Source organism: Podarcis erhardii (assembly GCF_964252035.2).
Source record: "Podarcis erhardii genome assembly, chromosome: 11".
Taxonomy (NCBI): domain Eukaryota; kingdom Metazoa; phylum Chordata; class Lepidosauria; order Squamata; family Lacertidae; genus Podarcis; species Podarcis erhardii.
The window spans coordinates 22,799,475-22,812,131 of NC_138501.1; the positions used below are offsets into that span (position 1 = coordinate 22,799,475).

At 40.1% G+C, this 12,657-nt stretch overlaps 1 long non-coding RNA gene across 1 annotated transcript; it reads right to left on the reverse strand.

Moving 5' to 3' along the window:
• Positions 1–576: 576 nt before the first annotated feature.
• On the reverse strand, positions 577–12,013 carry LOC309352443. Its single transcript, XR_014161321.1, has 3 exons — positions 11,895–12,013; positions 4,215–4,326; positions 577–1,179 (listed from the first exon to the last, which is right to left on the reverse strand). It is a non-coding gene; the product is annotated as an uncharacterized lncRNA (long non-coding RNA).
• Between the last annotated feature and the right edge of the window lie 644 nt (positions 12,014–12,657).

Genomic DNA, 12,657 nt, shown 5'->3' on the forward strand with positions numbered 1-12,657 from the left:
GGGCAGGCAAATTGGAAGGTCATCTTGCACAGTGTGGATTCTCCTTCACACTTACAATAGAAAAGGATTCAACATGAGGAAGTTCTGGGACTGTGCACAAAGAGCTTGCATTGGGGACAGAGCTTGCATTTGTGCCCCCTGCCCCTGTCCTTGGACACAGTAAGAGCTCACATGTTCAGGCAAATACATGAACAGGCTTGACTTTTGCTTTTTTTTGGTCTTAGGGCAGGCAAATTGGAAGGTCATCTTGCACAGTGAGGATTCTCCTTCACACTTACAATAGAAAAGGATATATGGCAACTCTCGTTTGTAGTCTCCGTTCAGTCTTGTTGCAATTATAAAATGAGATAACCCTATAACTATCCTACCTTGAACATATCAACCGAAGGGCAGGATACAAATGTATCCTTGAAAACCATATGTCAGGAGTGCTCTGATGGTGTTTCCTGCTTGGCAGGGGGTTGGACTCGATGGCCCTTGTGGTCTCTTCCAACTCTATGATTCTATGATTCTATAATTTGCTTCATATCTCACCAGCAATCTGCTGCATTTCAGCATCTGTGACCTGCTTTTTTTTTTGCTAGAAAGGATAACCCCTCTTACAGTTTCTTGCAAACCTGGACACACATCAGGAAAAGAAAACAACCTATATACTCTTTAGGTGTGAGAATTCAACCCGATTATCTGCAGGGTCTTTTTCTGCATTCTGCAAGATATGGTCAAGATGGTCTTGCGTAAGCTCTTCACTGTCTACTATGGAATTTGGTAGTTGTATAAAATCTTCCCCTGGAAACTGAGATGTCATTTAAAGATTTATTCCACATGGGCGAGAATGTATTCTTCGCAGTATATATTATTTGTCACCACTGTCAAGCTGGCAAGACTAGAAGGTAATACGGTTTCACCAAAGAACAAGAATATTCTGAGCTTGGGAGAAAAGTGGAGTGAACCTGGATAGGTTACAGAGTACCCAAGAGAAGGATATTTATATTTTAAATATATATATTTATGTCCCAAGTTTATTTTTCAACGTTGAAAAAAAAATCCAGGCTTCATGCATAGAATACAAATTGCTAAAAGTTGGCCAATGGAAGGGTCCTTTGATGTTTCTCCTCCTTTCTCCTGCAAGGTAACTTACGAGAGGTGGAGACCCCCCATTGCAATTTATATCATCTCTTCCTAATACAAAAGAAACAGAAGATAGAAGCATTCAGATCAAGAAGAAAGAGCTTAGCTGTTTTTGCATTCAGCAGGACTGAAGGTTTCATATTGTGGTTCCAAATAAAGATATCCAGTTGGAAATCCATGACTAGGTTTTCTGCTTTCATTCACTTAGGGGGAAGAAACCTTAGGCATGGGGGTCAAAAGTGGCTTCCAAACCTTTCTATCTGGTCCTCAGTACACTCCCCAGACTTGGGGGTATTGTTACTATTTGTTACTGTTATGCATTTTTGGGTTTTTTAAAATTGCAAACTGCCCTGTGATCCTCAGATGAAAAGAGGCATAGAAATTTAATAAATAAAATAATAAACAAACAAACCCTATTCCAGACCTCCAAGTGTCCCTATTTTCTAGGGACAGTCCTGGATTTACAGAAGCTGTCCCAGTTTCTGATTTGATCCCAGAATGTCCTGCTTTTCTTTAGGATGTCTCTATTTTCATTGGAGAAATGGTATCTTTCTCAAGGACTAAAGTTACTCAAGGATATTGTGGATAATCACTCAAGGCTAATGTGAACAAAGGTAATCTGTTCTGACTAAATAATAATAATAATAATAATAATAATTTATTATTTGTACCCCGCCCATCTGGCTGGGTTTCCCCAGCCACTCTGGGCGGCTTCCATAAAAACCAAAAATACACTAAAATATCACAGATTAAAAACTTCCCTGAACAGGGCTGCCTTAAGATGTCTTCTGAATGTCAGGTAGTTATTTATCGCTTTGACACCTGATGGGAGGGCGTTCCACAGGGCAGGCGCCACTACTGAGAAGGCCCTCTGCCTGGTTCCCTGTAGCTTTGCTTCTCGCAATGAGGGAACCGCCAGAAGGCCCTTGGGTGGAGACGCTCCTTCAGGTATAAATGGTATAAATGTGCGTGGCTAGCTAGCACAAGATAAATTGTATGTAGTGTAGAATATGTATAGAATAGCAGCATACAAATGTTAATGTCCTAAGCCTTTAAGATAGCAGATAAAGTGCAATCCATGCACTAATCAAATTAAGATGAGATTTTGCTCTTTCAAAACAAAGAAACATTACACTGCAGAGAGGTACAAACTGTATGGATTATTTATGTAAATTGTGGATTCAAATTAATTCAATTGTTTTGTTCTTTTTGAGAAAGCCTTATTCTATCTTTTTTTATTTTAAAAAAGTGGATTTCTTTTATGCTGTAGCACAAAAACAGGGGTGGAGAACCTGTGTCTCGCCAGATGTTGATGAGTGACAACTTCCATCAACCCCCGCCCATTGGCCATGCTGACAGGGATGGATGGGAGGTGGAATTGAACAACATCTGCTAACTCCAGTGAGAGAACAAAATTGAAATCTCATTACTAATTCATTCTAGGAAAATGAGATAGAACTGTTTTAGGAAGCAATCTGTGGAATCTAGGAGTACAGTGGTTTGAATTGTTGATATACTGTGCAATACATTTCAGACTATATGCATAACGGGTGCAATTATGAAACTCACACTTTATTTTTTTTCTGCAGTGTTTCAGGGAATATTGAGTTTTATTCATTGCCTTATGGCATGGTTGCACTCAGTAATGAAATTGCTACTAGTCACTATGAAATGTCCTTTTTATACAAGGATTGCAACATTACATTTGGTATACGCAAGTCCCCACCCCTCATTCCTCACACTGTTTAAAGACTAAAGAACCCAAAAACTAGATGGACAAGGCCAACTTAATGAACTTTTTCTTCCATTTAATGAGTTGTATACATATATATTTTCCCAGGTGTGAGTCCTGATTGCAATACCAATGCATTTGAAACCTTCAGTGGTGTATACAGACTCCTGAAATTCCGCTTTGGCATTAGCTATAAAGGAAGAGGCATTTAACACAAAAAGAAAGTCTTTGGTAGATAATTTTCTAAGTCACTCATTCCTTGTGTTATTTTAGTTGGTCCCTGATGATATGTTAACGACATTTATTGGGATATAAGCAAAAGCTGCTGTACTCAGCACCAGACTAACCATCTGACTGGTTCAATATTGCCCACCCCAGGGGTATGGGACTTCCAGCCAGGGGGTCCAATTTGGCCAATTAGGCAATTTCCCCAAGGCCACACCCACCTGTCAATCAGCTGACACCACTGGGGTCCTGCTAGGATCTGGTACAATGACAAAGGAGTAGGATTTCACTCCCTTCTCATCAGCTCATGAGTAGCGAGTTCAGTCCTTCTGGGTACTGCTTTGACAACACATATGCTGCAGGGAAAATGCTGTAGAAGCAGAGAGCAGGAATGAAGTCTCCACTTATCAGCTGATGAGTGGTCTTAGACCAGGGAACACAGTGGATCAGATACTGGCTTCCTTGGCTATTGTGACTGTTGCTCAAAGGAGGCAATTACATATAATTTCAGCTGCACATCACAGCCCATATCCTTCTGGCTTGGGAAATAAGAGGACCAATCTGGTGGCCTGGCTGGCTGCTATAAGACTCCCAGATTTGCTCCCTTCCTCCTACACTGGGAAACTTGTAGCTGAAAGAGTCTACCGAGTCCTCCCGCCATTTCACCAGACCACTGGGCTCCATCCTTTCTGATTTCTGCCTGCAGCCTGCCTACATACATGCTACCCAAGGTAATTGCTCACATTTGTCCTGAGTGTCTGGCAGTATTATATTTTTGATTCAGATTTGCAGCTAGGTGCATAGAGAATTTGGGGAGCTTTGATAACCATAAAAATCCAGCCAACATTAAACTCAGCTCTAGAAATGATACATTTCCACAAGAGAAAATATATCTGAAACTGAATCACCACAGCAAGGCCATGAGGTTCAAGTGTTGTTGTTTTTAGCAGCATATAATTACTTGTAGAATGAGCTGCGCTCTCTATTTTTTCCTGTTTTCTGCCAGTGTGCCATTGCTAACTGGAACTGGTATAGTATGATCGGCTGATGTTTTAAAATACATATCATGATTGCATATGCAATAACCAGTTGTGACTTGCAATACAATTTACACAGTTTGATTGTTCACCTTTATGTGTGAGAGAAGCTTCCCACAAACAGCTCCCGATATATTTAATGGAGCCTTTCAAATTCTTGCTTTGCATCTTCTCCTTTTTTACTGTGATGCCTCTGAACAACTACTGCAGCAAAACAAGCGAAATCCTAAATATAATGATCACAAAATATATTTCATTTAAAACAATGGTACTGAAATGCCATAGACATCTTAAGAATGTGACTGGCAGTCAAAAGCAAATTAGAATGTAATCAGGAATTAATGGTGTTAATGAAGTGCATTAGTTCAAATATTTTCCTCAGAAAGGAAAATTACAATGAAGCAACAGAAGGAAGCCCCACTGAGTTCAACGGGCCCTACTCCTAGGTAAATGTGCATGGGAATGCAGCATTAAATTCCACATAATGTCCATAGTAGCTACTTTCATCCTTGACATTTTAAAACTGGACACATATCAGCAATATACTGTATTTGACAAATTAATACAACTGATGATCCAAAATGGCAGTTAGAATGGAAAACAAATCTAGAATGTTTTGTTTCTGTATAAAGAATGGCGTGAGGCTGAACTTATTACAAGAACGGATCAATAGGGCACTTAATACTCCACTTTTTGCCAGTCTATCTCATAAAACAGCTAACAGAAATAGAAGAGCTACATAGGAACAGAGTAAAAATAAGAAAAATGGGAAGACCTCTGGAGGGAGGCTAATAAGAGAGGCCATTAAATAGATATATAAAACCATGAAGAATATTGAGAAGGTCAGGCTGGCACTTCCACTTTCCTTTATCCAATAAAGAGCAAGGTGACATTCTATGAATCTGAAAAGTGTTAATAGAAGAATACTGTGGAACTCATGGCTACATAGATCAGGTGCAGGGAACCTTGTTTTTCCTCCAAATGTTGCTGAACTACAATTCCTATCCGTCCCAGGAGGCATGGTCAAGGGCCAGGGATGATGGGAGTTGTGGTTCAGCAACATCTGGGGAGCCAAACGTTGCCCCCACATCATTTCAGCCAGGTGTTTACTTGTGCCTGTTATCTATTGATTCCAACGTACATACGGAGTGTGTGCCCATGGGTGGACATGTTCTGTTTGGGAATATCTTCATTTACAGCCCAACAAGGAGAGTGTAATTGTTTGGCTGTGACAGTTTCTGTTTATTTGTGCCTTGAACGCCACTTTGAATTCAGGTTTGGCAATTATGTTTGCTACCAGGGCTGATTGGTTATTTATTGGCAGCTGGGATTGTGTGGCACCATGTGTTGCAATTATATAGTTGGAACTGGGTGTACAGAAGTAGTTATATAACCTTTAGAGTAACAGTCTCCTCTGGTATAGAACCGGGCCCCTCTCAGCTACAATTCCCAGGGTGGTTTAACAATACATTTCTCTTCCCAAGGAACTCTTGGAATTGTAGCTGTCTGAGGAGAATTGGGGTTTCTTAACAACTCTCAGCAGGGTGCTTTGAGGGAAGGCATGACTATTTAAAGTGGCAGGATACTACTTTTTAAAAATAAAATTTTATTAAGCCTTTTCATAATACAGTACAAAAGAAACTAATCTAGGTATGATACAAGATCCATTGTTCAGCCCAGACAATGAGGTCCAGTTCCAAGGGCCTCCTGGTGGTTCCCTCACTGTGAGAAGCAAGGTTACAGGGAAGCAGGCAGAGGGCCTTCTCGGTAGTGGCGCCCGCCCTGTGGAATGCCTTCCCATCAGATGTCAAGGAAATTAACAACTATCTGACTTTTAGAAGACATCTGAAGGCAGCCCTGTTTAGGGAAGTTTTTAATGTTTGATGTTTTATTGTGTTTTTAATATTCTTCTGGGAGCCACCCAGAGTGGCTGAGGAGGCCCGGCCAGATGGGCGGGATATAAATAAATTCTTATTCTTATACTACTTTAAATGCATAGTGCAGATGGGTCCCCAGAGTAGCCCTCTGGGGCAATGGTGTGGGATACTTTGCCCAGGGAGGCTCACGTCCTGCAAATATTAGGCTGGAGATATTTAAGCAGAGGCTGGAGAGGCATCTGCTCGGGAGGTTGTAGTTGTAGCTTGCATTGCAGGCATTGCACTGAGTATGTTGTTGGACTCGACCATCGCCAAGGTAGCTTTCAGTTCTGTAATTCTGTCCTGACCAGCATGGTGATGTGAGAAGAAGCAGACACAATGTGACAGATGAACATTATACCATGAGATGGACAAGCTCCATTGAGGGGGAAAACCTTATATATAAAAAGAAGTTATTCAATGAATTATTACATATACTGTATTTTTCCATATATAAGACGCCCACTATTTTCCACTATTTTTGGGGACTCCGATTTAAGAAAAAAAATATATATTTTTTTTACTATCTGTGTATAAGACGCCCCCAAAATTTTTGACATTAAATTTTTTTAGGAAAAAACCCTAGTCTTATACTTGTACATTTTAATTCAATTGTTTCTTCTGCTTAAAATATGCACTTCCTAGCTTCAAAAAATAAAAAGTTGTGTAGGGAAAACACAACACAAAGGTATTTGTCTACCTTATAATTTACCTATTTATTTAATATTCTGCCTGTCTTCTAAGACAAGGAAGTAACTAATACCAACATAAAAGCAAAGCGAAAACAGCAAAAATCAAACATAATAATATAAATTGTAACATTCGATAATCAGTCAATTCCAAGGGCCTTCCACAAAAATAATGTATTGGTCAGGCAGTGGAAGATGCTTAACAATGGCTCTGGTGGGCTACCCTGCATGATATCCTTCTGAGCTATCTAGCTGGGAGGAGTATAAGTGATGCTCCATTCTACTGAGAAAGGCATTTGGGGGAGACCAAATTGTGGAGACCATAATACTCTCCAGGCTAAACATACCCTAAACCATTCTTTTAATGCTTACAGACATAACAAGTTTGGTAAGGCATGGGACAAGGATTTTCCTGTCAGCCAGCCCATCCACTGGCTGATCCCAGGTCCAGCCCACATGCTGTTCCTGTTAGTCATGCCCATTAATTTCAGTGGGTCTACTCTGAGTAGGATTAGCTTTGGGTACAGCTGGCTGTGGATGTCATAACAGGGGATGCTTTGGCTTTGTGGATGGAGGAAACCTTGTGTAGAGCATGCAAGGAAGCTCGTTCAGTGACTCAGACTGCTTCTCCAAGTCTTAGCCTTTCAAGCAAGGCTTTCCAAACTTTTCATGCTTTTTAGACATGCATCATTTTGCTACACAGTAATTCAGTTTTACTAGCAAACTGGAGGTTAAACCAAACCCTTTCCAGCCTTGGGAGGAGCGTTCGCATAACACACCTACACACTGCAGCCAACACACTAACGTGTCGTGACACAAAGTTTGGAAAGCTCTGGCTTACTGACTGCAACCCAGCTCTTGAAGTCAAATCTGAAATACTTGACACAGAAATTTGCCCCCTAAGCTGTGAGTCAGGGGTGGAGGCTGTTCTGCATAACCCAATGATCTGATTTTTCTGAGCTCTAAATCAGGATAAGTCTCTATATATGCTAGATGCAAATGCTCATGGCCCAGGAGTCATTTGCATGCATTTTGTCCTCCATTTTCCTGGGTTATGCTCTTTATACTTGTGTGTCTGTGGGTGGGGAGGGAGGCTAGGAATGTTTATTGCATTGAACTTCTTTTGTGTTTTCTTCTTCGACTGGAACAAGTTTCCCCAAAACAAAGGATTCTCAAGCCTAGCTATCTGCAAAGAACATGGATTTAGAGTTGCAATTATTTACCCTGGAAGCCTTCCTATGTGATTTACCCTTGAGGGAGCAGACTCCTATGATCTCTCTAAGTGTGCAATCAAACTATTGTGTGCACACTCCAAGATAAAATGGCTTAAGCATAATTTCCATGCCTGCCTTTTTGGAGAGATTATTTGGCAAATAGTTTTATTGTAATGAATAAATTAACAAAAATAAATCTTTATCTCCCTAGGCAATATGTGATGGGCAAAGAAGAAAATCAAATGATGAAGTTAGTGACTTGTTTATAAAACATTTACCCATGTGTGGAATTCTTGGGTTTTGTCTTATGAGGCTCAACTTCCTAGAGTGTAGCATTTAGGTTTAAAAGAGTAGATTGTTGTAAAAATGTTTAATATTTGTCTCTGATAATGGATTACTCAGGCAGGGAGGTTTAAAGGAAGACATACAAGAATATTTTGACAAGCTTTTTCTTTTATGTTCATAGATTCTGTACCTCCTCCCCCATCTGTTCCTCTGTCTACAAGGAGAGAAGATTTCTAAAGAGAGAAGGGAGTGATCTTAAATGAAGTCTTTTGTTGCTCTTTGAAACAGCAATTTAGAAAACAAGAAGAAGTGTATCTGAAGAAGTGTATCTGAAGAAGAAGAAGTATCTGAAGAAGTGTGCATGCACACGAAAGCTCATACCTAGAACTAACTCAGTTGGTCTTTAAGGTGCTACTGGAAGGAATTTTTTTATTTTGTTTTGACCATGGCAGACCAACACGGCTACCTATCTGTAATTAGAAAACAAGAGATACCCTCATTTCTAGGAGTAGTGTCTTTGTTTACTAAATTTCACAGAGCCTTTCAAGTGAACTATAGGGTCACAGAGCACTTAATACTGTGAATCCTTTGGGATTGGTGGAACTGTAACATCATCTGCCCAGCAAATAGGAAAGTGCATTAGGAATCGCTTTGTTTGTTCATCTGAAACAACCTAAATAACATTTAATTCAATTGAAATAAGAAAATTGTAATGCAGAGGGGTCAAACTCTGGTGCAAATATTTATAGGCTGCTTCTTAGGGTCAAGCTCTCCTAAGACATCTTTTGTTAACAGATGCCTGCAGATGCTGACATGATGCTCAGCGCCATGGTTCCCTCTGAGCACTCCGATTCAGACTAATTGGTAGAAAGGGAAGGGGATGAGACTATGCACTAGATGCCCCATGACAAAGCCCCTCCCCCAATGAGTGGTGTATTAGCTCTCCTCAATAGGTAGAGAACCAGCTTCTAACTGCTGCTGCCATATATTTGTATTGTGCTGTTAACCAACGCCTTTAAAATACTAGTAGCTGTGGTAGATTAGACATGGTACAAAAGCAAGCCAGACACACTTTGTAAGTAAATCAAAATGATGAAATATTCTCCAATTATTATTAAATAGAAAAGTAAAACAAGGTAAATACTATATTTTGGTTACCTGTTAACGATTTGTGCTTGCTTTTACAAGGTGGTTGTTATTATAACTGGCTGTTGTTTGCAAATATAGGAACTTCCATAAGACTCAATGGTGAAGCACAATTCCTATCCCTGCTTAACTTGGTTGCCAATTACCCATAGCAACCAGTAAGTTCTCACCACTGCCATGCAAAAAAGGCCTTGGGCTAGTTCTCCTTTAAGTCAGGCTTGCAGGCATTCTCGCTCTGGTCAGCTCCAGGAGCTCCTTGCTGAACTCTCCCTCACTGCTCAGAGTCCTTTGATTTGCTTAAGATGGTGGTTCAGCTTTTTGGAAGCAGAGGATACTCCCAGGCTTTCCTCAACCACCTCTTGCCTGTCTTCCTCCGGCTTCTGCTTCAACTCTAGACTCCTACGCTCTGCTTTCTCTCCCAGTTTCTTCTTCTTCTGGTCAGCAATCTGTCACACGCTCCCTAAGCTGTGCTAGAACTAGCCTATTTATGTTCCAACCAGCCTGCCCTTCAGCCAATAAGATTTGATTGGTATACAGACCACACTTCCTGTCCAATGAGTGACCAAGAGTTTCTATCTAGCAAGCCAATCAGAAGAGCAATTTTACAATCCTGTAACTCAGCATTAAAAGAAGCCAGCTTACCCGCAATCGGCTTTATGTTGCTAAGTAACAATCACTGCCAACCACGAATGGATACTCAATTCTTCACATACACAGCAAACTCTTATAAGTGGTATTTAAACCAAACATTGTCCCAATTAAGCACATTTTAAAATGTGATTGCTCCTCAGTGTGTGTGAGGGAGGGAGGGAGGGAGGGAGGGGTGGGGGAAGGAACCTACTGTATGTGGTATGACACCAAGGCACAGACAGAAGAAGAAGAAGAAGAAGAGTTTGGATTTGATATCCCGCTTTATCACTACCCTAAGGAGTCTCAAAGTGGCTAACAATCTCCTTTCCCTTTCTCCCCCACAACAAACACTCTGTGAGGTGAGTGGGGCTGAGAGACTTCAGCTGCATGTGGAGGAGTGGAGACGCGAACCCGGTTCACCAGATTACGAGTCCACCGCTCTTAACCACCACACTGTGTTGGCTCTCAGATAACTGACTTTACATGCAAATTCTGGTGAGGACTAGTTTGCAAACTCCTAAAATAGAATTTTGAGCCTTTTAAACTAGAAGCTGCTCATGTCAAGTCTGCCAAACCTTACCTATCGTGCTTAATATAAATCAGTTTATCGCAGCAACAATAAAACAGACCTGTCATAATGAAGTTAATAGCAGGAGATAGCAGTAAAAAATAGCTGACAGCTGGCCCGACTTCAAAGTACTCATTTATACCTATTTCGAACATAGAGTCATGATTTTATACTTTATTTAGCTCCTCTGGAAATATATTTCTAAATGTAGGTTCTCGTGAGAAAACCCAGTGGTTGTACAATAATGTTCCATATTGCATAGCTGTCAACTGATTGAACAATTTTAGCTGATTAATCACCTGCTATTTGACCCATTAACTGAACACTTAATTACATTTAAGAATATTTGCATATTGCCCAACAATGTCCTTTTGAGACAATGAAGGTATGAGAGAACTTTCAGTATAATAAGCAAAAACTACTAGCTGCTTGTAAGAACAGAACCAACGTTCAATACTTTTGATTCATTCCATATTATAGTAATAACACCAGTACCAAAAGTAGGTACAAAAATACCCTCAGCTCTCTGCCTTGCTGATGAAAATTGCCCCTTCCAATTAATCAACTTCACTGATTAAATTGATTAAAACTTGCAGACATAATAAACACAATGCAAGGTGCAAATCTGCTGTTTAATTAAAAGCAAAAGAGAGAGTCTTGAAACAAGCAAAGACTCTTTCTTTGCCGCAACTGTAAAATAAAAGTAGCAAGAACTGTAAATTCTATACTGCAAACCAGATGGAGAAGATTGGGATGAAAGGGTAGAGAACACGATCTCTAGATTAGTGGTACGGGACCTCTTTGCTGGCCTGTCCAAGGAAATTGCCTCATACAGCTAAAGAGCCCTTTTGTTCCACACCAATGAAAAGAAAGACCAGGTGCCCAGGTCCAATAGCGGACAAGGTCCTGACTACCATTTTTTGGCAGGCAGCAAATATTTGGATGAAAGAAGGAAAGCCCAGTGGTTTCCTGCAGCAACTGAGCACAGGAGATCTTGGAGCTTTATTGTGGGGTTAGTGCTACACTTTCATACCATTTCACCCCATCATCTTCAGAACATCATCATCATCATCAAAACAACAACCTTTTACTTCTTATTTTTACATTTATTCCAGATTTTCTCTTATGGTGGAAAGATACCGTACTTAAAAACTACCTGCTATGCATCTGCAGTCATCACTTGGAGTGCAAACTTGTCACAGACATGGGTGTGGTGATGTCTGTACTACCCCATTCCCAGATTCTATTTGCCCTTCATCGGAACACAACCTCGCCATTTTGTTTCTGCCAACCAAAATAATACAAGTGTGCTAATTTCCATTACCTGCAGCATTTTGAAAGCATGCTGGAAGTTCAGCAACACAGTTTGGAGGTGCTATCCTGTCAAGACCGTAACACATCTGGAGGGAAGGTATCTTGGAGAATTTAAATGCAGCACCTACATCAAGACTTTTTTCTTTTATATTCTTTATTGAAAAATAAAAAGTACAAAATGACAAGTGCTTAGAGTAAAAAAAAGAAGAAACAAGAAATAGTACCCATGTAGAAAACAAAACAGAACCCCCCAAAAAATAAAGAAAGAAAAAAGGTATTGTGTACATTATAAAAGGGAGACATGTTATTGTAGTTAAGCAGACCTTAACCAAATATAGTATTTTTCAAAAACAGACATATTTTTAATATCGAGATCTTGCATGAAACCTCTTTATAAGAATTACAGTATTGCCACTCTGAGACATAGTGAAAAGCTGGATATAAAATGACTAAGATGAATAAATAACCAATAGCTATATATCAGTCTTGTACAATATCTAATTATTATTTAAAACAAAACAAATTCCTTCCAGTAGCACCTTAAAGACCAACTAAGTCAGTTCTTGGTATGAGCTTTCGTGTGCATGCACACTTCTTCAGATACACTGAAACAGAAGTTTCCAGACCCTTCTATATAGTGAGAAGGTGGGGAGGGGTATTACTCAGAAGGGTGGTGGGAATGGGTGATTGGCAGATAGCTGTGATGAGCCTGTTGACGACTCTTAACGACTGCAATAGGTCTTACAGGAAAAAGCAAGGGGTGAAAAGGTGAA